This window comes from Pipistrellus kuhlii, unplaced genomic scaffold, assembly GCF_014108245.1.
Source record: "Pipistrellus kuhlii isolate mPipKuh1 unplaced genomic scaffold, mPipKuh1.p scaffold_m20_p_16, whole genome shotgun sequence".
Taxonomy (NCBI): Eukaryota; Metazoa; Chordata; class Mammalia; order Chiroptera; family Vespertilionidae; genus Pipistrellus; species Pipistrellus kuhlii.
This window is the reverse complement of record NW_023425471.1, coordinates 24,210,604-24,235,057: the sequence shown is the minus strand read 5'-3', so window position 1 is coordinate 24,235,057 and position 24,454 is coordinate 24,210,604. Positions and strand designations below refer to the sequence as shown.

Below are 24,454 nucleotides of genomic sequence, written 5' to 3'. Positions count from 1 at the left end.
AAGGAAATAATTCATTAATTCAGCAAATATGGAGTTATAACTTCTGGAAATTAAACTGAACAAAAGGGTAGGTTTAAAAATGTTGTCATGTAATTAAAATATTACTATATAAATATTATAATAATTTTTTATTATATAAATATTATTATATAAAATATGGCAAGGAGGAGACTGGTGGATATGGAGACAGACAGATGTATTGAAATTAGTACAATGGTCCAAGCATGTGATGGTATAAAGAATAATATAGGCCAGTGGAGTGGGAGGAAAGTTAGAAAAGGGACAAATAAAATAAATATTAGATAAGAAAGCACCTTATTTAATCAGAGAATACCGAATTTAGAGTCAATCAACCTGCGTTTTAATCCAAATTTATTGCAATTTATACAAACTTCATAACATATTTGAATTTCTGAGTCATTCTTTCTTCATTTAAAAAAATGAGGTTAATAGAATAATCTCTAAAATTTCTCTATAACTCTAGAATTCCATGATTCTAAGAGAATGTGGTAGTAGGATTGAGGAAGATGGTGGGAAAATATGATGTAACTTTAAACCAATTGTGAAATGTTGATGCTGAGAAATTTGTAAATTCGTTATACTATTAGGGAAATTCAGGATTCAGAGGTAGTTAATCTTTAGATGGCCCACACAAAATGCCATAAGACAGCCAGATTATTATATCCAGCAAGTAGTAGTAATTACAGGTTTCGAGTTTGAATAAGATGCCAGGAATAAAAATCCATAGATGCATTCTTTACTTTGCATGGCAGAGAGGACCATAAAAAGAACCATGCAATAGTAATAATAAATGAAGAAAATGCTCTTGTTCTATGACTTTTTTTTTTGTACTGAAATGGAATGATGTCAGCAAGATGATGAACAATGAAGCTTGGGAATTTTGTTGTTGTTGTTGTTTTTTTTTCAAGGTACTATTAAGTAAATAAGAAGAGATTGCATAAAAGGGTTTGTGGGAGCTTTAGAAATCAGTCAAGGGTCCTAACTGATTTGGCTCAGTGGATAGAGCATTGGACTGCAGACTGAAGGGTCTGGGGTTTGATTCTGGTCAAGAGCATGTACCTTGGTTGAGGGCACATCCCCAGTGGGGGGTGTGCAGGAGACAGCTGGTCGATGTTTCTCTCTCAGTGATGTTTCTAACGCTCTATTCCTCTCCCTTTCACTCTGTAAAAAAATCAACAAAATATTTTTTTTTAAAAAAGAAATCAGTCAAAGAACTGCAGAAAACAAAGCAAATCCTAAATCAATAAATGACAATGCTTAAAATAGTAGAAAAATTAGTAGAATTTCTTCTCTCTTTGGCTCACCCCTTCCTTGGCATGGTGAAGTAGGAGGAAGCTGCTCAATTCGTGATTTCTTCTTGGGGATGGAAGGAAACAAGTGGAACATTTTTTTTGGCAATATTTTGGACTATTTGGGAGCTTCTGTGGGACAGATTGAATCTCAAATGACACAGAGCTCAGATAAAAATAGCTTGACATAACTAAAATCTCAGGCTGGGAAAAGTCACTGAAAACTGTAGTGGGTACTGCAGCATGTGAAAGCTACAGGGGGAATACATATTATACAAGCAGAAGCTCGGGGATAATATATTACAAGCTGAGAAAGGAAAAAAAAATTTAAATCAAAAGAAAAAAGGCAGAAAAAAAGATCCTTAGTGAAATTATGACATTTAAAAGCAGTTCTGTATATGGGGATATTGGAGGAAACATATGCACACACAGGACCAGGAAGTGCATGTTTAGTAAAGACCTACAAAAGTTTGTATGCCACGCTAATTAGTGAAGCTCTTTTACTGCAAAATCAGTTAGCAAAGCCTGGAAGAGGTGGTTCTTTTTTCAAATTTACAGCTTTCAACAAATGACCATAAGGTAAACAAAGAAAAAAAATTAAAAAAAAAAAATCAAGGTCCAGAACATGACCCTAAATAAACACAGGCTTCTGAGTTACTAGACAAATACTTTAAAATAATGGATTCAACATGAAAAGCAAAAGGAAAATAGAGTCAGAGGACAAATAAAATCAGGGAAATGACATATGAACATAATGAGAATATTAACAAAGTCAGGATAGTTATTTAAACAATAAATTATGGAACTAAAAATACAGTAGCAAACAATTATTTGGAGGGATGTAAAAAGCAGACTAAAAGAGGAACAAAAATAAAAAGAAGAGTTAAAAGAATAAAAGAATGCAGAAAAATGAACAGAGTTAAAGAAACTTATGGAATACCATAAAGAGGAATGATACATCTATTTTGAGAGTCCAAGAAGAAGAAATAAAAAGAGAGCTTATTTGAAGAAAAAATAGCCCAAAATGTCCTAATTTTGGAAATGACATAGATCTACAAATAAAAGAAGGATGGATGATTCCAAAGAGATCCACATTCAGACAAGTTATAATCAAAACGGTATGAAGCCAAAGACAGAGAATGTTGAGAGGAGGAAAAAAAGCAACTAATTACATTCAAAGAATACTCAATACAATTAGCAGCAGATATCTCAGGAGAAACTTGATATGACAGAAGGCTGTGGGATAATATATTTAAAGTGAATAAAGGAAAAAAATGTCAACTGAGGATTATACAATATATGCGGCAAAATATCCTTTAAAACTAATTAAGAATTTAAGACTTCCCAGATAAAAATAAATTGAAAGAGTTCATTACAATTATACTTATCTACTATAGAAAAAAAGTTGTTAAAGACCCCGAATAGCCAAAGATATTCTGAGGGGAAAAAAAAGAATAAAGCTGGAGGTATCATACTACTTAACTTCAAATTATATTACAGAGCTAGGATAATCAAACAGCATGGTATTGGCAGAGAAATAGCATGATATAAGTAGACACACACACCAATGAAACAGAATAGAGAACCCAGCTACAAAATCACATGGATAAGTTCCTAGAATAATCTAATCTTCCTAGTCTAAATCATGAAGAATTAAAAAACCTAAATAGACAGATAATTTTCAACAAAGGAGCCAGAAACACACAATGGAGTAAAGATAATCTCTTCAATAAATGGTGCTGAGAAAACTGGAAATCCATATGCAAAAGAATAAAACTGGATTATAGTTTGTCCCTATGTACAAAATTTAATTTAAACTGGATAAAATATAATACCTGAATATAATATAATACCTGAATATAATACCTGAAACAAGAAGCTATATGAAAGAAAATATAGGTACCAAACTTATGGACCTTAGTCACAGAACATTTTATGAATTTGACCCCAAAAGCAAGGGAAATAAAGACAAAAAATTAAATGTTATTATATCAAACCAAAAAGCTCTGCACAGCAAAGGAAACTGACAATAAACCAAAAGGAACTGTTTGACATTGAAATTGGGACTCAGAAGAACTGTTGGCCCAAAAAGAAACTCACTATAAACTGATTCATTTGCCTCTCAGCATAACCATTATGGCTTGTCTCATTTTCAGTTCTTATAAGGGTATTACTAGTATCACATGATTTCACGCATCTAGGGGAAATAATGAACAACATAAATTGATTAATAAAAACAGAATATCCAGTCACTATAACATGCACTGCAGCGGCCAACTGGTCAGATCAGGGCCCCGGTTGTCCCCACTCACAACTTCCTGTGCCCCCTCCTCCCATCTTGCCCCACCCCTGCCCATGATTACCCACCCCAAATCCTGATCGGGGGCAGGGCCAGCCCGCCAACTTCCCACATCCCCTCCCCGCCAACACCTGTCCTGATTGGTTCCAATGGGGTGGGCTGGCCGGACCCCAACCATGTACAAATTCGAGCACTGAGTCTCTAGTTTTAAATATGAGTGGTGAGAATGGAATCCTTGTCTTGTTCCTGATCTTAGAGGAAAAACTTTCAGTTTTTCACCATTGAGTATATTAGTTGAGGGTTTGTCATACATGGCCTTTATTATGATGAGACACTTTCCTTCTATTACTATTTTTTTGAGTGTTTTAAACATAAATGTATGTTGTATCTTATCAAATGCTTTTTCTGCATTTACACATAATATTATATGATCTATAGCCTTTCTTTTGTTAATGTGGTGTATTATATCAATTGATTTGCATATTTTGAAATGTCCTTGTGCTACTGGAAAGAACCCACTTGATTGTGACATATTATCTTTTTTATGTACTCTTATATTCGATTTCCTAATATTTTATTTAGGATTTTTGCATTTGTATTACTCAGATACTGAGCTGTAATTTTCTTTCTTTGTGTTATCTTTGCCAGGTTTTGGTATGAGGGTTATATTTATTTTTTTGATCCATTTTACCTTTTGTTTTATGGTAGCTCTGTGTCTCCACTGGTTCTTTTTCTTTTTCTTTTTTTCTGTCTGTTGTTTTGATTTGGTGGTATTTCATATTTCTTTCTTCTCTTTTTTCCCCCTAAGCTATATGTCCTGGTTTGTGGATTTTGTGTGTAGTTACCATTAGATTTATGAAAAATAAAGTTGCATATATCTTTTAGCTTTTTAAAAATGCATCATACCTATATCTTCCTTTGCCAGTTCAGACCTTTACCTTCTCCCCTTTTATGTTTTTATTGTAATTAATTATAACTGCATATGCTGTAAGTTTTTAATATATATTTTATTGCTTTTTACAGAAAGGAAGAGAGAATGATAGTGAGTTAGAAATACCCATGAGAGAGAAACATTGATCAACTGCCTCCTGCACACCCCCTACTGGGAAGTGCCCACAACCAAGGTGCATGCCTTTGACCAGAATCAAACCTGGGACCCTTCAGTCTGCAGGATGATGCTCTATCCACTGAGCCAATCCAGTTAAGGCAATGCTGTAAGTTTTTTTGGTGATCTTAGTTGTAGTGTTGTGACCTTATGTTCTTTGCTTCAGGTAGAATAACTCCCAGGAGTATTCCTGCAATGGAGGTTTTTAGGTGATAAAAATCCCCTAGCTTCTATATGTGTGAGAATATCTTTATTTCTTCTTCATAATTAAAGAATAACTTTGTTAGATATATTATTTATGGCTGGTAGTTTATCTTATTTAGAGGTTTGAATATTTGGTTATACTCTCTTCTGGCTTGTAGAGTTTTTGCTGACATCTCAGATGAAATTCTGGTGGGTTTTCCTTTGTAAGTCACTTTTTTCTTTTCCCTGGGTGCTTTAAGAATTTTTTTCTTTGTCATTAATTTTTTAAACATTTTTATTGATTTCAGAGAGGATGGGAGGAGAGAGAGGTAGACACATCAATTATGAGAATCATTGATTGGCTGCCTCCCGCATTCTCCCTACTGAAGATCTAGTTGCAACCCAGGCATGTGCCCTGATCAAGAATCAAACCATGACCTTCTGGTTCTTAGGTTGACACTCAATCACCAATCTATGCTGGCTGGGCCTTGTAATTAGTTTTTGACAGCTTTAATACCTAGTGCCTTGGAGAGGGCCTCTTTGGATTGAGGTAACTCAATATTCTGTTTTCTTTTTGGATTCTTGCATATAACTATTTTCAGAGGTTTAAGAAATTCCCATCCACTATTTGTTTGGTTAGACTCTCCATTCTATGCTCCTTCTCCTCCTCCAGAATGCCTATAATTCTAATATTGATTTTTCTGATGGAGTCAGTTCTTGTAGAGCTCTTTTACTTTTTTAAAAAAATATATTTTATTGATATTTTACAGAGAGGAGGAAGGGAGAGAGATAGAGAGCTAGAAATGTCGATGAGAGAGAAACAGCGACCAGCTGCCTCTTGCACACCCCCTAACGGGGATGTGCCGCAACCAATGTACATGGCCCTGACCAGAATCGAACCTGGGACCTTTTATTAATTAATTAATTAATTAATTAATTAATTAATTAAATTTTTAATTCTTTTTTATTATTAAATTATTATCTGTGTACATATTTTAACATTGCTCCCCCTCCCATACATGCCCTCCCTCCCCAGAGTTTTGTGTCCATTGGTTGTACTTATATGCATGTATACAAGTCCTTTGGTTGATCTCTTATCTCCCCCAGATCTCCCTACCCTCCAGGCTGTAATTTGACAGTCTGCTTGTTGCTTTACTGTGTTTATATCTGACTTTTGGTTCATCAGTTTATAATGTTCTTTAATATCCATAAATGAGTGAGGTCACGAACCCGGGACCTTTTAGTCTGCAGACTGACGCTCTACCACTGAGCCAAACCGGTTTCGTCTTCACTTTTTTTTATGTTCAGATCTCTCTCTTCTTCCCTCTGCATCATTTCTAGATTCTAATCTTGATATCACTAATTTTTTCATCCATCTGGTTAGCTGATTTCTATGCTAAGTAGTTCACTCCTTTTTAAATATATATTTTTATTTATTTCAGAGAGGAAGAGAGAGAGAGATAGAAACATCAATGATAAGAAATAATCATTGATCAGCTTTCTACTGTATGCCCCACAGTAGGGATCAAGCTCTAAACTGGGCACATGCCTTGACTGAGAATTGAATCATTACTTCTTGGTCTTTAGGTCAATTTCAATTCCTGGGCAATGCCAGCTGGGCTGCAGTTCACTCTTAATCTTTTTAATTGCACGACTCATTTCCAGGTTTTCTGATTGTTTATTTTTTTAAAGTTTCAATCTCTTTGAGAAAGTACTCATTTTGTTCACTGATTTGTTTTATGAGTGAATTTTCTAACTGTATTTTCTCACAGCTAGTTGAGTATTTTCAGAACTGCAATCTTAAATCTGTCATTTATATCATATATTCCTGTGTGTTTCAGTTTGCTTTCTGGAAATTTTTATAAGAACAAGAATGAGACAAACAATAGTGGTTATGCTAAGAGTCAGATGTAAGCAGATCCAGTGAAAGGGATTAAATTATTGCATGTCCTTTTAAATTTGTTGCCAGGCATCTAAGGAACTAGTTTGTAAGTTTGCCTGGGATAACTAGACAATATGCTGTTGTAATTCTAAAATATCAAAGGTTGTGTTACCTTTACCCCAAACACCAAGAAGGTGATTTTTAAAAACTATATTTTATTGATTTTTTACAGAGAGGGAGAGAGAGGAATAGAGAGTTAGAAACATTGATGAGAGAGAATCATCAATCAGCTGCCTCTTGCACACCCCCGACTGGGGATGTGCCCTCAACCAAGGTACATGCCCTTGACCGGAATCGAACCCGGGACCCTTCAGTCCGCAGGCTGACGCTCTATCCACTGAGCCAAACCGGTTTTGGCGGTGATTTTTTTTATTTTATTGATTCCCAAAAGTATAAGGTACTCTTATAGGGAATGGGGTTAACACAAATCTGAGAAAAATTATATTGACACTGTAAGGACATTCTTTGCTCTAAACTATGAATTTTATAGCCCACCTATAGAACTGTAGATTTTAATGTCAATAATTTTATCTTATATTGGCTGTCAATTCTTTTTTGTATGGACAAGGTTGTAGTTACATTTTCCTTAACTTGCTGTACAAACTGAGAAGTTTGAACAGTTCTACTGTGGATGAAGCAGCAATTCCTACAGAAGTAAGTAACAGTACTAGAGCAAAGAGTCCTGCAATTAAAAGTCCAAAAAAATCTTTTTTTTGATTTAAGATTTTTACCAGTTCATGTAACAGTTAGTAGGTGTTATGAGATTCCCAAGGGTCAGTTAGGTTAGTAGAAACCCAAGCAAAAGCAGGTTGTTTTAAAATCATGAGGGAACTTTTTTAGAATGTAGAGTTAATACAATGGGAGAGTGTGCAGCCTGTGCATGACACCGCATACATATGGCTTTTTGCATTAAGGCACATCTGGATGGGGCCTGAAAGGAGTACAAAAAGATCAAATACACAAACGGTGGCAAATACTGTTTTGTTGGGCATTCCTCATAAGGTAATAATGGAGTTATTTAAGCTATAGTTAAAACTATACCATTTTATAGGTGCAAGTGCAGCAGCTAATTTCCATCATGTGTTTTGTAGGGACCAATTATCATGTAATTGGGATCCAACAAATCCTTCTCCATACCATGAGATGGAGTGATTAGCTTCAACATATAGTTAGAGTTAGGATGTGGTCCCCTTCCGCTTTAGAATGCAGTTACTACTATATGCAGACCCGTAGGTGCTCTAATCCACAAAGGAAAAACTGTCATTAAGTTTGCTGCTGGTGGGGTAGTCATTATAGCAGTCTTGCCAATTGATTTCTTCCTCTGAGGGTTGCCATTCATAAAACTTTTTACATAATGGCTTAGCGGGAGGATGACTTAGTAATGTTCCATTTTCTGTACCTTTCTTAGGAGCAATTATTGATAGTAGATGTATTTGGACTTTTGCTTCCCTCTCCTTTGGTGTCCTTGCTAACCAGAAACCTCTTTTTAATTCTACACACAAAGGAGCAGCAGTTAGATTCTGTGTCATACAAAAGGGAAGCTGGGTGGCAACACCCATGTAATTACATTTCACCCATATACTTCCTTGACCCACCTGTGGTGCCCTTGGATGACCAAGGTGCTTGGTATCATTGGTGACTATACTAGGCAGGGAATGAGCCTAAGCAAGGGTTCTCACTCATGGAGGGTCAGGAACATAATTCCAATATGCTTCCCCATTTGCCCCTAGAAGTATTACCGCATAACTGATGGTTGCTAGCATGGCAGGGAAAACATTTTTGGGTGTTCTTGGGGTTTTTGTCTCCTCACAAATTGGCTCAGATTTCTGGACTGACTTCTTCACCATCACCCAGGTCATCTCCAGACTGTTTGGCATCTGTCTCAGTCTCCTCCCATTCCATTTCTTCAGCGTGTTGCTTGGGGCTACTACTTTTTGGTGCTGGAGTAGCTGTCTGTCTGCAGGGTGAGGATCCAGCTGCAAGGCCCTCATTAGTCTGGTCAATTCCTCTTTCATATCCATGTTAAAGTTTAATGTTCCTTGCAGGAATCCACATGGACTTGGAGGAGTTTTCTGGAAACACACAAGCATATCCTCAACCAAATGTTAACAAACGGTCGGGAACTTGCCATAAACTAGACTCAGGATCTTTCCTTTAACCAAACCATTTTCCTTTGGTTTATTCCTACACCTTCTTCCATAGGTGTCTTGCCATCAGCTTTATAAGTGAAAAAATTTAAAGTAATTAAGGCTTCATGTAGTCTATCTACAGGAGATTTCTCTAACATCACTATTCCCCCTTTTTGTTTTTCAAGTTGGAATTTTAGCCACTGATGTTGGTGTTCTATAATAGCCTATCCTTGGGAATTGTATGGTATTCCTGTATGTGTTGAATTTTCCATTTTGTACAAAATTGCTGGAAATGACAGCTTCTATATGCAGGTCCATTATCAGTTTTAATAATTTTTGGAATTTCCATGATGGAAAAAGCAGCTAGGTAATGATTAATGACCTGTTTTTCAATTTCTCCTGTAGATTCTGTGGCTCATAGCACCCTTGAAAAGGTATCTACAGAGACATACAGTGCCTCAAGGCATCCAAAAGGAGTATAGTGTGTTACATTCGTTTGCCAGATATGGTCTTTTATCAACTTCAAGGGTTAATTCCTATATTAGGCCCTTGAGGCAGATGTAACAGGCAAGTGGGACATTCTTTGATAATCTATTTTTCCTGCTGTCCAGTGATTGCGAATTGTTTAGATAACATTTTGGCAGGCTGATGTAAAAGCTTATGAAATTCTGTGGCCTGTTTTAATAAAGCAGCCAATTGATCAGCATGTGCATTTCCTTTTGTTAAAGGACCAGGCAGGGTGGTATGAACCCTGATATGAGTAATATAAAAGGGATATTGTCTTTTCTGTACAATATACTGTACCTGTTTAAATAATATAGACTTTGTCACTGAGCCATTTTAATTGAGCAGTCTCAATTCTATTTACCAGGTCAGCAGCATAGAAAGAATCAGAAATAATATTAAGAGGCTCCTGAAAATCCTGTAGTGCAGCTTGAGAGCTTCTAATTCAATCCTTTGTATAGAAGTGTGACTAGTCTGGATGCCTAGGTCTGAATTTATTGTATGATAAGCAGCTTTGTTATTAGAGGAGCTATCAGTAAAAAACAAACAAACAAAAAACAGTTAAGGCTCCAAGAATAGGCTCCTGTGTAGTATTTTTTTTTTGGTATAAATAATAGGGGTGAAATATAAAAATTGTAGTGAATTGTTTTTTAGTAGGTGACAATAAAGTTTCTCAAAATATTCACTTCTTTCAATTTCCCAATTTAAATTGGTCTTGAAATAAGTTTTTTTAAAATCTATGTTTAAATTTTATTTCACATTATCTTGGACAAATCATTACTTTTATGAAAACATAACAGGTAGAGTGACTATCCAAGAATCAGTGTGTCTAGTGTCAATCACATTGCCTTCAGAGTTAAATTATATACTTACTAGTGTTTCCATTTTTCAAATGCCTTGCTGTGTTAGAAAGCATTCTTTTTTAATTTTACATATATATATATTATTAAATTATTATCTGTGTACATATTTTAACATTGCCCCCCCATATATACCCTCGCTCCCCAGAGTTTTGTGTCCATTGGTTGTACTTATATGCATGTATACAAGTCCTTCGGTTGACCTCTTATCTCCCCCAGATCTCCCTACCCTCCAGGCTGTAATTTGACACTCTGCTTGTTGCTTTACTGTCTCTAAATCTATCTTTTGGTTCATCAGTTTATAATGTTCTTTATTATCCATAAATGAGTGAGGTCATGTGGTATTTCTCTTTCATTGACTGGCTTATTTCACACAGCATGTTGTTCTCCAAATCTATCCAGGTTGCTGCAAATGATGAAAATTCCTTCTTTTTAATGGCAGCATAGTATTCCATTGTGTAGTGTAGATGTACCATAGTTTTTGGATCCAATCATCTGCTGACAGGCACCTAGGCTGTTTCCAAATTCTAGCTATTGTAGATTGTGCTGCTATGAACATAGGGGTGCATATATCCTTTCTGATTGGTGTTTTTATAGTTTCTTGGGACATATTCCTAGGAGTGGGATTACTGGCTCAAATGGGAGTTCCATTTTCAGTTTTTTGAGGAAACTCCATACTGTTCTCCACAGTCTGCATTCCCACCAGCAGTGCACAAGGGTTCCTTTTTCTCCACAACCTCACCAACACTTGTCGTTTGTTGATTTGTTGATGTTGGCTATTCTGACAAGTGTGTACCTCTTGGCCTTCCTTCTGTCTTCTATTACAAATATTCTATTTAGGTCCATTGCCCATTTTTTAACTGGATCATTCATTTTCCTTTTATTTAGTTGTATAAGCTGTCTATAGATGTTGGAGATTAAACTTTATCAGTGATAATAACATTTGCAAATATGTTCTCCCATACAGTGGGCTTTTTTATTGTTTTGTTGATGGTTTCTTTTGCTGTAAAAAAGCTTTTTATTTTGATATAGTCCCATTTGTTTATTTTCTCTTTGGCTTCCATTTCCCTAGGGGCAGTATCAGTGAAGAAGTTCTTTTGGCATATGTCTGAGATTTTGCTGCCTGTGGATGCCTCTAGTATTTTTATGGTTTCTCATCTTATGTTTAAGTCCTGAATCCATTTTAAGTTTATTTTTGTGTATGGTGTAAGTTGGTGATCTAGTTTCATTCTTTTGCATGTATCTGTCCAATTTCCCAACCCCATTTATTGAAGAGACTGTCTTGACTCCATTGTACATTTGTGCCTCCTCTGTGAAATATTAATTGAGCATAGTGATTTGGGTTGATATCTGGGTTCTCAATTCTATTCCATTGATCTATATGTCTGTTCTTGTGCCAATACCAGGCTGTTTTGAGAATAGTGGCTTTGTAATACAGCTTGAAGTCTGGTATTGAGATCCCTCCTACTTTACTCTTCTTTCTCAGGATTGCTGTGGCTATTTGAGGTCTTTTATTGTTCCAAATGAACTTTTGGAGAGTTCTTTCTAGGTCAGTGAAACATGCTGTTGGTATTTTAATGGGGAGTGCATTGAACCTATATATTGCTTTAGGAAGTATGGGCATTTTGATGATGTTGATTCTACCAATCCATGAACATGGTATGTTCTTCCATCTGTTTACATCTTCCTCTATCTCTTTTTTCAGTGTCGTGTAGTTTTCCGTGTACAGGTCCTTACTTCCTTAGTTAAGTTTATTCCTAGGTATCTTAATTTTTTTGGTGCAATGGTAAATGGAATTGCCTTTTTAGTCTCTGTTTCTGTAAGTTTACTGTTGGTGTATAGAAATGCCATAGATTTCTTGGCATTAATTTTGTATCCTGCTACATTGCCAAATTCATTTATTAAGTCAATTAGTTTTTTTAATGGAGTCTGTTGTTTTTTTAATGTACAATATCATATCATCTGCAAATAAGGATGATTTTACTTCTTTTCCAATTTGTATGCCTTTTATTTCCTCTTCTTGTCTAATTGCAATGGCTAGTATTTCCAGTACTATGTCAAACAGGAGTGGCGAGAGTAGGCATCCCTGTCTTGTTCCTGTTCTTAGAGGGAATGGTTTTAGTTTTTGCCCATTCAGTATGATGTTGGCTGTGGGTTTATCATATATAGCTTTTATTATGTTGAGGTATGACCCTTCTATTTCCACCTTGTTGAGAGTTTTTATCAGGAAAGGGTGTTGGATTTTATCAAATGCTTTTTCTACATCAATTGATATGATCATATGATTTTTATCTCTCAATTTGTTTATGTGATGTATCACATTTATTGATTTGCAGATATTGTACCATCCTTGCATTCCCAAAATAAATCCTACTTGATCAAGGTGTATGATCTTTCTGATGTTCTGCTGGAGCTGATTTGCTAGAATTTTGTTGAGGATTTTGGCATCTATGTTAATGAGGGATATTGGCCTGTAATTCTCTTTCATTGTGTTGTCTTTATCTGGTTTTAGTATTAGGGTGATGCTGGCTTCATAGAAGGAGTTTGGAAGTGTTCCTTCCTCTTGAATTTTTTGGAATAGTCTGAGGAGGATAGGTTTTAGTTCTTCCTTGAATGTTTGGTAAAATTCCTGCGAAACCATCTGGTCCTGGGCTTTTGTTTGCTGGAAGCTTTTTGATGACTGTTTCAATTTCTTCCCAAGACACTGGTCTATTGAGATTTTTAGATTCTTCCTGATTGAGTTTTGAAAGGTTGTATTTTTCTAGGAATATGTCCATTTCCTCCAGGTTGTTCCGTTTGTTGGAATAGAGTTGTTCATAGTATTTTGTTTGTTTATTTATTTATTTATTTATTAAATTTTCTAAATTAAATTATTATCTTTGTACATATACCATTGTGCCCCCCATACATGCCCTCCCTCCCCAGAGTTTTGTGTCCATTGTTGTATTTATATGCATATATACAAGTCCTTCGGTTGATCTCTTATCTACCCCAGATCTCCCTACCCTCCGCACTGACCTCAATCATTTTATGGATGATAAAGAACATTATAAACTGAAGAACCAAAAGGTACATATAGAGGCAATAAAGCAACAAGCAGAGTGTTCGTAGTATTTTGTAACAATCCTTTTTATTTTGGCGGGGTCTGTTGTTATTTCACCTCTTCCATTTCTGATTTTGTTTATTTGAGTCCTCTCTCTTTTTTTTCCTGGTTAGCCTGGCTAGAGGTTCATCTATCTTGTTTATCCTTTCAAAGAACCAGCTCTTGGTTTTGTTGATCTTATGTATTGTTTCTTTGGTCTCTATGTCATTTATCTGTGCTCTGATTTTTGTTATTTCCTTCCTTCTGCTTACACTGGGCTTTTCTTGTTGCTCTTTTTCTAACTCTTTGAGTTGTAGAGTTAGATAACTTGTTACCATTTTTTCTTGTTTTTTTGCAATAGGCTTGTAGGGATATGAACTTCCCTATCAAAACTGCTTTTGCTGTGTGACATAGATTTTGTATTGTTGTGTTTTCATTGTCATTTGTTTCCAGGATGTTTTTAATTTCCTCCTTGATTTCTCTGGTAACCCAGTCCTTGTTTAATAGCATGCTGTTTAGTCTCCATGTGTTTGATTTCTTTGGATTATTTTTATTGTAGTTAATTTCCAGTTTTATGCCACTATGATCTGAGAAGACCCTTGATATGATTTCTATCTTCTTGAATTTGAAGAGACTTTGCCTATGTCCCAAAATGTAGTCTATCTTTGAGAATGTCCCATGTGCACTTGAGAAGAATATATATTCTATGGCTTTGGTGTGGAATGTTTTGAATATGTCGATTAATTCCATCTGTTTTAGTGAGTCATTTAGGATTGATATTTCTTTGCTGATTTTTTGTTTAGATGATTTGTCCAAGGGTGACGGTTGGATATTAAAATCACCTACTATGGTTGTATTGCTATTAATCTCTCCCTTAATGTCCTCCAGCAGTTTTTATTTTATTTTATTTTATTTTTATTTTTATTTTTTTATGTATTTGGGGCTCCCGTATTGGGTGCATTTATATTTACCAGGGTTATTTCTTCTTGTTGGATTGCTCCCTTTAGTATTATGAAGTGGCCTTCATTATCTCTTGTTATGTCCTTCACTCTGAGATCTAATTTGTCAGATATAAGTATTGGTACCCCTGCTTTTTTTTTCATTTCCATTCTCCTGGAAAACCTTTTTCCATCCCTTCACCCTCAGTCTGTGTGCGTCTTTTTTTTCTGAAGTTGGTTTCTTGTAGACAACAGATGTATGGGTCTTGTTTTCTTATCCAATCTGTTACCCTATGTCTTTTGATTGGAGTATTTAATCCATTTACATTTAAAGTTATTATTGATAGGTAATCATTTGATGCCATTTTTATTCTATACCCCTTTGTTCCTTCTTCGCTTCCTATTTCTTTATTTTTACAGTAGACTCTTTAACATTCCTTGCATTGCTGGTTTGGTGGATATAAATTTCTTTAGTCTTTTTTTTGTCTGTGAAGCTCCTGATTTCCCCTTCAATTTTGATTGATAGCCTTGCTGGGTACAGTATTCTTGGATTCAGACCCTTCCTTTGCATGACTTTTATATTTCATCCCATTCCCTTATGGCCTGATGAGTTTCTGTTGAGAAATCAGTTGCTAGACTGATGGGGTTTTCTTTATATGTAACTTTCTGTTTCTCTCTGGCTGCTTTTAAGATTCTTACTTTGTCGTTGGTGTTTGCCAATTTAATTATAATGTGCCTTGGCATTGGTCTTCTGGGATTCATTTTGCTTGGGACTCTGCAGGCATCTTGTGTGGGTTTTTTTTCCCCTCTATCTCAGGAAAGTTTTCTGTCATTTTTTAAAATACGTTTTCCATGTCTTCCTCAGTTTCCTTTCTTTCTGGAACCCCTATTCTAATATTGTTTTGTTTTGTATTGTTCCAAAGTTCCCTTAGGCTCTTCTCCTGCTTTTTAATTTTTTCCCCCCAGAAGCTGCTCTAATTGGGTATTTTTTTCCATCTTGTCTTCTAGCTCACTGATGCGGTCCTCTGCTAGTTTACTCTTTTAAAAAAAATAAATATTTTATTGATTTTTTACAGAGAGGTAGGGAGAGAGATAGAGAGCTAGAAACGTCAATGAGAGAAAAACATCGACCAGCTGCCTTTTGCACGCCCCCTACTGGGGATGTGCCTGCAACCAATGTACATGCCCCAGACTGGAATCGAACCTGGGACCTTTCAGTCCACAGACCGACGCTCTACCACTGAGCCAAACCGGTTTCGGCTGCTAGTTTACTCTTGATGCTTTCTATTTAGTTCTTCATGTTAGCGATGCCATTTTTCATTTCTTCTTGTTTCATCTTCAGTTCCTCTTGGTTCTTCTTCATTTCTTCTTGGTTATTGTCAAATTTGTCTTCCATTCTTTTTAGCCATCTTATGATCATTACTCTGAATTCGTGCTCTGGTAGGTTGCTTGCCTCTAACTCGTTTACTTCCTTTTCTGGTGATGCCTGCTTTTCTTTCATGTGCGGACTATTTCTTTGTCTGCCCATGGTCTCTCTTTTCAGGATGTCTGGTTATGTGGTTTTCTTTCTCCTGTGTTGATTTAAAGGCACAAAACACAACACTACCAGGTACAACACCAAAAGCACTGAACAGGAATGTATTTATGATGTTAATTACCTCTAATAAAGGTGACCACTAGAGAAAGGCAAATTAGGGGGTAGGGGAAAAATAAGAAAGGTAAAAAAAAAGGAGAGATAAATAATGTGCTAGAAAGAAAAAAAGTATTGACAAAATGACATTGGGAAAGAGGATAAAGAGAGAGAGAGAGAGAGAGAGAGAGAGAGAGAGAGAGAGAGAGAGAGAGAAAGAGACTAGAAGCAGACTAAGAGAGAAAGGGGAAACAAACTATATATATACATATATATATACATATACATATATATATATATATATATATATATATATATATATATATATATGGAGAAAATTCCCATGGAACAACCACTAATTCACGCAAATGCCAGAAACAATTCTTGGAGATTAATACAAACTACAATATCCACTATTATTCAGCAAGGCTACGATAAACAGAAGTAAAAAATAAACAAAAACAAAGCAATTAAAAAATACTAAGCAACAATAACAACAAAAGAATAAGCATATCAATTTCACTAAAAAGCATATAAATTCAATATAATCAACATTCACACAAAGAATCAATAACAAAAGGATAGAGAGGAAAACAGTTTTTTTTTCTTTCTTTTTTTTAACTAGTTAATATAGTGAAGAGAGTCGTATTTATGCACTTGGAGCAGGGGGTTGAAAATTAGGTCTATAAGTATGGTGAGAATTTTAGCAGGGGGTATACAGAAAGAATAGGGAAAAATTAAAGCTGGAAAGGGATAAGATAAACAGGAGATAAAAAGGGTAAAGGTTAGTAAGAGAATGATGGGATAAAGGTCGAGTTGAGATAGGGTTGAATAATGCTATAATAAAATTAAAATAGAATGAAGACAATCCAAATGAAAAATAAAAAGAAATTAAAATGGTTCTAAAACAAAAGGGAAACAAAAAATGCAAAATAGCAGTAGTAATAATGATGATTGAAATTGAAAAATGTAATAATTGCAAAGGTAAAATCAACTGAGGAAAAAAGAAAAAAATTCGTTTCTTAAGTAAAAGATGTAAAAAATGAAAATAAACTAAAAGATGTAAAAGATGAAAATAAAATAAAACATAGAAAAATTAGCATAAAAATGTGCAGTAGTGGTCATTCACTTCCTCTGTTATTCTATTTGGCATACCTATTTCTGTGTCCAGACAGTATTGCAGTTCCCTGTGTTTCACTGCCCCTCAGTTTTGTAAGCTAGACCTTAATTTTAAGTAGGCTATTTCTTAGTTATTTGTGTTCATTTACTTTTGATTAATTAAAAGTAATAAAAAAAATAAATTAATTAAAATAACTTAAAAAAATTAAAAAAAGAAAGAAAGAAAAGTAAAAAAGGGAAAAGAATCAGTTTGTAATTCAGCCCCTAGGTGGCAGTGTTTCTGGTTTGAGTTCCCAGTCTTTTTGGCTGCTCTAGCCTTCTTTCTCCATGGCTCTATGTTTAGTCGAGGAAAGCTACCTGGGTGCCAGTTCCCAGATTGATTCGGTTCCCAAATTGTTTCTTCTCTCTCTGATCCCCTGTTTCCAGGAAGGCAATTTCCTCCTGCAGTCTCCCAGGATATGCCAAACTGGGCAGTCCTTCCCTAGTACTCAGAAGCAAGGGGGTGAAGAGGATCAGGTGCAGGATGGGTATGTGCCAAGGTGTCCAGATGTTCTGCTTTTGGTGGGACTGTCCCGATTCTTAAACAATTTGTCCTGCATCCCTTGGTGTTTTTAAAAAAGACCCGATTTTGGGGAAGATCACGCCAAACCCAGTGCGTGATTCCCTCTGCAGCTGCTATCTCTTTGGGTGTAGCTCTGGGCACGGGGTTGCCCAGGGGCTAGGGCTGCTCATGGCGCGGGGCTGCTGGGGCGTGGAGCCACTGGGGTGATCCACGGGTACAGTCGCTGCCTGCGCCGCGACCCAGAACCCTCATGTTTTCCCCGCAAACTCTGACCTTTCCATGGGTGATTGAAGAACTCCCTTGAATCCACGTGTTTGCGTTGATTGGGGCGTCACAGCTGCTCGATGGTCCCCTCTGTTGTGGGTTCTCCAGGCCTCAGAGAAGGTCCTCTTTTCTTGGTAAGATGGCACAGCCTTCCTTCTGAGCCCATAGCTCTGGGAGAGGTCTCCGCTGGCTGCTTGGTCAGGTAATCCTGTCCAGAGGATCCTTACCTTCTTTTAGAGTTCCGCCACCCCTTAGCTTGCCAATCTATACTCCCTGAGCGACTCTTAGAAGCTGATTCTATCTGTTCTGGGACCAGGCTCAGAACAAGTCCGTCTGATCAGTCGCCATCTTGTCTCCTTCCTGGTCTTGAAATAAGTTTTATTTTCTTAATTCATTTGTCCTTGGGTGTAGACAGTAAATGACATCAATTGGAGTTTCTGCTATCAGTCTTTTTGAGTATATTGACATAAGCTTTGTTTAAGGAGGCAAAATGAAAATTATTTACTCTTAAGTGTCCTTTGTTTAAGGAAGATAGGATTTACTAGATGGCTTCAAACCATTTGGCATTTTTTTTAGATGGCTACAAACTGCTGTTACTTACTGTATTTGCCATCTCATTGCTCGAGTGAGGCAAGCCACGAAATTAGAAAATGATTCTGTAGGTCCTTGCATATACTTAATAAAAACTTCCTTAGGATTCCCTAAGTATATTGAATACATTTTCATTTCTTCCATAGAGATTTTTAGATAATGTTTTAATCTTAATTAATGTTCTCTAATAACTTTTGAAAGTCATTTAAGGTTTTAAGGCAATCCTTTTGTATTTCTACATTTTAAGGCCTAATACATTGGTTTTTAATTACATTTCCTAGATATTTGAAGGACATTTCTTTCTGTACCTTATTCAGAGCAATCTTTAAGCCCCATTTAGGGATTTTATTTTCTAATTGGGTAAACATTTCTAAAGTTTGTTTTTACTGTGGGCATGCCATAAATTACTACAGTAAAGACTTTTGCTTTTTTTTAAAGCAGAACAACCAACTTGGTTGCCTTTCAGAAAAACAGGTAGGAGAGAAACATGCTGACAATACTCTAATTGCATACATATCAAGTAAATGTAACTTTCTTTTTACTTATGATGTCTCATTAATAGTGAAATTTTATGTTTGAATAATAACCTTTAGTTTAATTTATAAATAATAGTGGAAGATATTTTTAAATTTCTCCTTATTAAGCTTAATTTTACTTTTAAACAGTATTCCTTTGGCTAGTGCTCATTTGCATATGTATGATATTTTATTTTAGACTTTAGAACCAACTGCTCATAAAATATTGACTTCTCATATAAATGAGTTTATATGAGACCTTAATTATATCATGAAAAGCTTACTTATTAGGTAATTAAAGTATGCACCTTTATTGAAAAGGTAAAGTAAGCAGACATACATTTGATCCATGAAGTACAGAAGCCACCCCACCCCACAGCCAATCTGAAGATCAGGCTGGGTTTGAAGCATTATGTATGCTCCTGTCTTAAAATTCTGCTGCTGAATATTCTGGTGTAGCTTAAGAAGTATCCAGCAATCTTGTCCTGCCAGGATTGGACACTGAAACCTCATACTTTCTTGCTCAGAGTAAAATGGTCCTTTTACAATTCTTATAAATAGTTAATTTTACTTATTCATTTTATAATATATTTTTATTGATTTCAGAAAGGAAGGGAGAGAGATAGAAACATCAATGATGAGAGAGAATCATTGATTGGCTGCCTCTTGCATGACTGGTACTGGGAGAGGGGATCAAGCCTGCAACCCCCGCATGTGCCCTTGGCCAGAATCAAATCTGGGACCTTTTAGTCCATAGACTGATGCTGTATCCACTGAGCCAAACCAGCTAGGCTAAATAGTTCATTTGTAGCACTTCTTTCTTTCTTTCATTCAACATTTCTCTTTTCCTTCTTATCACATAGGCAACTTTCACAAATTTCACACTTTTAGATCAGCTTCAAACCTTCTTTCTATGTCCTTCAAAAATGCATAACCATGCCTTAGACCTTCTATTAAGTATTTCCATTCTAATATTCTTTCTTTCTGTCATCAAGTTGTATGTACCTTCAGCAACTTGCACAGACCTTTGATGTGCATGCCTTCTATTATTAAAAGCATACAGTATTTAAACCTTAATTTTCTAATGATAATTAAAGGTAAGCATCCAGCATTTCTTAGATTGACATTTATGAAAATTCTCAACTTTAAGAAATATATTTTTAGATTTTCTGTAATAAAAGGTGAAATTAAAACTTGTTGGAATATTTAGATGTTCATTATTTAATCCAGAAATATTCCAAAGCTTTTGAGTTGTCAAAACTTTGGAATATTATGTATAGGCATATATAATTACCACTGAAAAAGATTTATCAAATACTCTTCATTTTAGTTATATATATTTTGCCGTAATAACTTTGAGATGTTAAAGTCAATTATTATTACCCAAGGCATTTTCCTTGGTAAATTATGTAACAGAAATAATTTACTAACTTTCAGTGACTTTAATGTTGAAGTATTATTTCATTTTATTTTTCTTTGTAAAAACAAAACTGCCCTCAGGACCTGGGAGGCAACCTTGGAATGTGGTCTATTATTATTCAAGAACTTCCTTTTATCATGGAAACATTAATTTTGTTGCCCATACACAGCCTGTGTATTTTTCTTGTGTCATTTTCAACATCTTCCAAAGAAAAACAGTCTGGGGCCTATTCTATAGTATCTGTGAAGAGATGGGGTTTAGGCCAAGAGGTCACCCAAAATTGGGTGGGGTGCCTCCCCCTTGAACTAGCCTTTTTCTTTTCAAGGGTATAGAAGTCCCATAGAGGTCTCCAAACTGTGAGAAATGGATTATCTATTCAAATTCCAAGTAACTGAGAAACAAAAACATGGTGAAAATTAGACTTTTCATAACACTCCCGAGAGTGGGCATCCATTTTAAAGGATTACCATGAGACTTAGTAATTAATGAGCTGGGGCCTTTTTTAGTTACTTACCTTTGTCTAGGAAATTTTCCTAGGACCTGTGTTATTGGCCACGTGTACTGATCATATTCTTTCTCCCCCACCCCCACATTCTGTTTGCTCTGTGTAAATTTAATTTTGGACTTTAGTAGAACCAGTAATCTACTGATTAAAAATGTCCCCATACACTTATGGTCATGACTCCAAAGATGGCATGGGCTTTGTGTGCGGTGAACTTCCCACCTTTCCAGTGAATTTCCACTTTTCCTTTTTCACTTCATTTTCCACTCAAGCGAATCTTCTCCAATTCCTATTTAGGTGCCAGAATGCTATGACCATCACAGATGGGTTCAGGATCTGAAGGAGGGGCCAATGCACAAATGAAAACACTGGACAATATCAATTATTAAGAGGTAGGGGCCAGGTGGTATCTCTTTCCTAAAGAGCACACTGACCTCTGCCGGTTCACATGCATTTTATTCACTTGAATACACTTGAATACACATTTTCCCTTTAGCAATTCATACAGGCATATCAAAGGTAAAGTTTGGTAAAAGTGAAAGGATTATCAGGTTAGGGAATTTGCCTTGAGCCACCTCTATCTCAACAGATGAGGTGGATAGTGACAGCCTTGCTAAGGCCCAAGATCCACCAACCTTCCACATTCTTTGGTGAACTCTTATGATAGTATTGGCAGTGGGTGGCTTCTGCAGCCACTGTTCTCAAAACTGCCTGGTATTGGCACAAAAACAGACATATAGACCAATGGAATAGAATAGAGGACCCAGATATCAACCCAAACCACTATGCTCAATTAATATTTGACAAAGGAGGCAAGAGTAAACCATGGAGTCAAGAAAGTCTCTTCAATAAATGGTGTTGGGAAAATTGGACAGACACATGCAAATAAGTGAAACTAAACCATCAACTTACACCATACACAAAAATAAACTCAAAATGGATAAAGGACTTAAACATAAGAAGAGAAACCATAAAAATATTAGAGGAATTCACAGGCAGCAAAATCTCAAACATGTGCTGAAGCAATATCTTCACCAACACAGCTCTCAGGGCAATGGAAATTAAAGATAAAATAAACAAATGGAACTACATCAAATTAAAAAACTTCTGCAGCCAAGGCCGGTTTGGCTCAGTGGTAGAGCGTCAGTCTGCGGACTGAGGGGTCCCGGGTTCGATTCCGGTCAAGGGCATGTACCTTGGTTGCGGGCACATCCCCGGTGGGGGGTGTGCAAGAGGCAGCTGGTCGATGTTTCTCTCTCATCGACGTTTCTAGCTCTCTATCTCTCTCCCTTTCTCTCTGTTAAAAATCAATAAAATATATTAAAAAAAATAAAATAAAAAACTTCTGCACAGCAAAAGAAACCATCAACAAAACAATAAGAAAGCCCACTGCATGGGAGCATATACTTGCCAATATTATCTCTGATAAGGGTTTAATCTTCAACATTTATAGGGAACTCATGCAACTTAACAAAAGAAAGATAAACAACAATCAAAGAGTGGGCAATGGACCTAAATAGATACTTTTTGAAAGAGGACATAAGGAAGGCCAAGAGACTTTGAAAACATGCTCAAAGTCACTAATTATCAGAGAGATCCAAATCAAAACAATAATGAGATACCATCTCACACCTGACAGAATGGCTATCATACGCAAATCAACAAATGACTAGTGCTGGTGGGATGCAGAGAAAAAGGAACCCTCATGCAGACTGGTGCAGCCACTGTGAAGAACAGTATGGACTTTCCTCAAAAAACTAAAAATGGAACTCCCATTTGACTCAGTAATCCCACTTCTAGGAATATATTCCAAGAAATAGAAACACTGATAAGAAAGGACATATACACCCCTATGTTCATAGTAGTATAATTTACAATTCCTAAGATTTGTAAACAGCCTAAGTGCCCATCAGCAGATGAGTAGATTAAAAAATTGTGTTATACCTACACAATGAAATACTACACAGCTGTAAAAAGGAAGGATCTCCTACTATTTGCAACAGCATGGATGGAGTTGGAGAGCATTATGCTAAGCGAAATAAGTCAGTCATAAAAATCTAAATATCACATGTCTCACTCATTTGTGGATTGTAATGAACAACATAAGAATAAAACAGATCCAGAGACAGAAAAGCATCGATCAGATACTGAAACCTCCAGAGGGAAGTTAGGGGAGGGTGGCGGTTGGGGAGAGATCAACCAAAGGACTTGTATGCATGCATGTAAGCATAACCAATAGACACAGACACCAAGGAGTTGAGAGCATAAATGGGGGAGGGAGGAGAGGGGAGGCAAAGGGAGGACAAGAGCACATATGCAATACCTTAATCAATAAAGAAAGTGATATTAAAAACAACAACAGGAAAACCTTTTAATAGGTTATCTAAACCAAAACGCTAAAGAATTAGAGAGCAACAACAACAACAAAACCCCAGAGTAAATAGAAGGAAGCACATAATAAAGATCTGATTGGAAATAAATGACATAGAAACAACAACAAAAAAAACAAAAAGAAAAAAAGAAAACAATACAAAAATCAATAAAAGAGCTTGTGCTTTGAATGGATAAACAAGACCAAGAAATATAGAGAAAGAACCCAAATAAACAAAATCAGAAACAAAAGTGATGAAATAACAACTGACTGCACAGCGATACAAAGGATTATGAAAAAAACTATGAACAACTCTATACTAATAAACTGGAAACCTTTATCAAATGGACATATTCTTAGAAAAAATATAATCTTCCAAAAAATTAATCACCAAGAATTAGAAAACCTTAATAGACCAATATCTACTGATGAAATTGAAACAATAATAAAACAAGCAAACAAATGAGCAAACAAACAAAAACACCCAGCAAAAAAAGCCATGGTTTGAATGTCTTTCCAGGAGAGTTTTACCAAATATTCAAAGAAGAGCTAATACCTACCTTTTCACATTATTCCAAAAAAAGTTCAAGAGGAAGGAAAACTCCCAAGCTATTTCTATGAAACCAGCATTACCCTAAACCCCAAACCAAATAAAGACACTATAAAGAAAGAGAATTGCAGGCCAGTATCCCTGTGACCATAGATGCTAAAATCCTCAACAAATTTCTAGCAAACTGAATGTAGCAATATATTGAAAAGATCATACACTTTGACCAATTGGGATTTATTCCAGGGATAAAAGGGTAGAACAAAACCCCCGTATCAATAAATGTGATACATCACATAAACAAAGCGAAAAATAAAAGCCACATGATCATATCAATTGATGCAGAAAAAGCATTCAAGAAAATCCAACACCTTTTTCTGAAAAAAAAGTTAAGAAAAGTAGGATAGAGGGATCGTACCTCAACATAATGAAATCCTTATATGACAAATGACAGTTCAACATCATACTCAATGAGCAAAAATGCAAACCATTTCCCAGAAAAACAGAAACAAAAATGGGGTGCCCACTTTCACCACTCATTTTTGAAGGCATCTAAATTGAAAAGTTGGAAGTAAAACTGT

At 35.9% G+C, this 24,454-nt stretch overlaps 1 long non-coding RNA gene across 1 annotated transcript; it reads right to left on the bottom strand.

The window, feature by feature from the left end:
- Positions 1-7,560: 7,560 nt before the first annotated feature.
- LOC118720016 lies at positions 7,561-19,185 on the bottom strand. Its single transcript, XR_004988336.1, has 3 exons — positions 19,174-19,185; positions 18,615-18,617; positions 7,561-7,670 (listed from the first exon to the last, which is right to left on the bottom strand). It is a non-coding gene; the product is annotated as an uncharacterized LOC118720016 (long non-coding RNA).
- Between the last annotated feature and the right edge of the window lie 5,269 nt (positions 19,186-24,454).